Genomic DNA, 3,904 nt, shown 5'->3' on the forward strand with positions numbered 1-3,904 from the left:
TGACCTTCTTCTTGAGATTCAGTTAAGGTCTCCTCGATTTCTTGCTCAGTTTGGTACGATGGATTTTCAACGGAGTGGTTGTCGTTGTAACCGCCTCCGTAGAGATTCTGAGAATCCGACATGATTTTCAGAGAAATTTGAGAGGTTTGGGAATTTTAGAAAAGAGAGGATTTGAATACCAGAAATTTCTAAGCGTAAAGAGGTACAATTGGGAATTCGTCCACTATTTATAGAGGTGTCGAGTTGATCTGAAGCGTTGAGGTGGCAGTTTGACCTCGAGATACTCAACCGACAATGATTCTGGCATTTATGACACAATCGGCGCATGTATTTTCTAATTATTGCGCTTACGTCATCCTAGGTGGCTATTTAATTCGCGTGTTTAGCATTAATTTGTGCAACGGATCCTTACTCAGTGTTAAGAATTCTAAACGTTTAATGTTTAGAGTAGTCAGTTTTACGCAAAGGAATTATTCGTGTGCTTAGTAAATCAGCTTGAGATAATCACTCAGTATGTAAGTCTACTCAGCATGAAGTGATTTTATGTTATGTTTTACTTAGCATACAATAGTTACTAGTTTTAGCATAATTCACTCAGCATGGTAATCACTCAACGTTTAATTTAAACATAGAATTTTATTGAAGAGGATTAAACATATCGATGGCTTCCCTTAGTATGTTAAATTGCTCACGAGCCAGTGGCTTTGTGAAGATATCAGCAAGCTGCTCATCCGTTGGGACGTAGGTCAGCTTGATCTCTCCCTTGAGTACATGGTCTCTGATGAAATGATGTCTTATGCTGATGTGCTTCATTATGTTGTGCTGGATTGGGTTCTTTGATAGGTCAATGGCACTCTTGTTGTCACATTTGACTTCAATTGTTTTAGTCTGAACGCCATAATCTTCTAGCTGTTGCTTAATCCAGATGACTTGAGCAACACAGCTTCCAGCAATAATGTACTCAGCTTCAGTGGTTGACAGGGCTAATGACGACTGCTTCTTACTGAACCAAGACACAAGATAGCTTCCAAAGAAGTGACATCCTCCTGAGGTGCTTTTTCGTTCAAGCTTGTCTCGTCCGTAGTCAGCGTCAGTGTATCCAATGAGTGTGAAATCATAAGTATTGGGATACCATAAACCTGCATTCACCGAGCCTTGCAAATATCTAAGGATTCTTTTTACAGCTATGTAATGAGATTCCTTAGGGTTAGATTGATATCTAGCACAATAACATACTGAGAACTGAATGTCCGACCTACTAGCAGTTAAGTAGAGTAGAGAGCCAATCATACCTCGGTACAATTTGCTGTCTACTGACTTACCATTTTCGTCAGCGCAGAGGACAGTGTCAGTGCCCATAGGGGTAGATATTGACTTGCAGTTCTCAAGTTCATACTTCTTCAATATCTCCTTAGCATACTTAGTTTGACTGATGAAAATGCCATTTTTCCCTTGTTTGATTTGAAGTCCAATGAAGAAGTTGAGTTCTCCCATCATTGACATTTCAAACTCAGTCTGCATCTGCTTACTAAATTCCTTGCACATGGACTCATTAGTGGCACAAAAAATAATGTCATCAACATATATCTGAGCCAGTAGGGTATCTTTGCCCTTCCTTTTAATGAATAAGGTTGTATCAGTTTTACCTCTGACATAATTTCTAGTCAGTAGGAAACTGGTCAGCCTCTCATACCAAGCACGTGGTGCTTGCTTGAGACCATACATAGCCTTTTTGAGTTTATAAACGTGGTTTGGGAACTTGGGATCCTCAAACCCTGGAGGCTGATTAACATAGACTTCCTCGTTTATAACTCCATTAAGGAATGCACTCTTAACATCCATTTAAAATAATTTAAAGTTCATATAACTTGCATATGCACATAAAATTCTTATAGCCTCTAGCCTTGCCACTGGGGTGAAGGTCTCACCGTAGTCAATACCTTATTGCTGACTATAACCCTGAGCTACAAGTCTTGCTTTGTTCCTGACCACGTTCCCTTGTTCATCTAGCTTGTTGCGGAAGACCCATCTTGTTCTTATGGTCTTCTGGCTTCTTGGATTTGGCACTAAGTCCCACACTTCATTTCTTCTGAACTGATCAAGTTCTTCTTGCATTACACTCATCCTGAACTCATCGTGCTCAGCTTCAGAGAAGTTCTTTGGTTCCTGAACTGAGACGAATGCTACGTTGCCGAGGTATCTCCTGAGTTGATTTCTTGTCATCAGGGTGTTTTCAGCAGCATCAAGAATGGCACTCTTTGAGTGTCCTCTTGGTATTCTGATTCTTTTAGTAGAGTGATGTCTTGAGCTGGTTGTGTTTCAACAATCTCTGCAGGTATAGACTGGTCAGTGAAGACAATTTGAGTTTCACTTTTACCTTTGGACAGCCCTTGAGGTAGTGACTCAGCGGCTGTTTCTTGGTCAACAGGTGCTGAGTATGGATCATCCTCAGTCAGCTACTTGTCTTTTCCTGCAGGGTTAGTTTCATCGAACTCAACGTGTACTGACTCTTCTAAGACCTGAGTTCGTTTATTGAAAACTCTATATGCTTTGATGTTTGTTGAGTAGCCTAAAAAGATAGCTTCATCAACTTTTGAATCAAACTTAGCAAGGCTATCTTTAGTATTTAGAATAAAACATTTACAGCCGAAGGCACGAAAGTATCCAATGTTGGGTTTTCGTCCTTTCCAAAGTTCGTAGGGAGTCTTCTTTAATATGGGTCTGACTAGAGCCCTATTAAGTATGTAGCAAGCTGTGTTGACAGCTTCTCCCCAAAAGTACTTTGGAAGCCTATGTTCACTCAGCATTGTCCTGGCTATTTCAACCAAGGTTCTGTTTTTCCTCTCAACCACCCCATTCTGTTGAGGCGTTCTAGGAGCAGAAAAATTATGGTCAATGCCGCTGGCTTCACAGAATTCAACAAACTGTTGGTTTTTGAATTCTCCACCATTATCACTTCGGATGTGAGCCAACTTTAGGTCTTTATCATTTTCAAGTTTTCTTACTAATGTTGAAAACGTCTCAAAGGTTTCATCCTTTCTACTCAGCAAGATGATCCAAGTGTACCGAGAAAAGTCATCTACAATGACCAAGGAAAATCTCCTACCACCCAAGCTCAGCGGCTGGACTGGTCCGAAGAGATCCAAGTGTAACAACTCGAGTGGACGCTTGGTTGAGACAATGTTTTTACTATGAAAAGATGTTTTAGTTTGTTTTCCAGCCTGGCAAGCATTGCATAATTGATCCTTTTCGAACTTAAGTTCTGGCAGTCCCTCAACTAATTGCTTTCTTGCTAATTTGGCCAGGAGGTCCATGCTTATATGACCAAGTCTCCTGTGCCATAGCCAGGAATTTTCTTCCTTTGACACTAAGCATACATTTTTCGAAAATTTCTTTTCCAAATTCAGCATAAAGACATTATCAATACGAGGGGCAGTTAAAATCTATTCATTTGTTTTTCCCAAGTATTTTACATCCAGTGTCATCAAATATAACTTTTCTCCCGTTATCACATAGCTGAGCTACGCTGAGTAAGTTATATTTAAGTCCACTAACTAGGGAGACTGACTCAATAGTAGGATTACCACCAACGGTTCCTGACCCTACTATCTTACCCTTTTTGTTGTCTCCGAAACTTACGCTTCCACCTCGTTTACGCACAAGTGTGATGAACTGAGTTTCATCACCAGTCATATGCCTCGAGCATGCGCTGTCAATGTACCACATCTTTGACTTCTCAGCACACCTCAGGCTTACCTGCAATATAGCTAGTTATCTTTAGGTACCCAAGTCTTTTTGGGTCCTTGTTTGTTAGGCTCAGCAGGTAAAGCATCATATTTAATCTTATGACGACACACTTGGACAGTGTGTCCATTTTTCCCACAGAAGTCACAGCTGACCTTCC

This window comes from Euphorbia lathyris, chromosome 8, assembly GCF_963576675.1.
Source record: "Euphorbia lathyris chromosome 8, ddEupLath1.1, whole genome shotgun sequence".
NCBI classification, from domain to species: domain Eukaryota; kingdom Viridiplantae; phylum Streptophyta; class Magnoliopsida; order Malpighiales; family Euphorbiaceae; genus Euphorbia; species Euphorbia lathyris.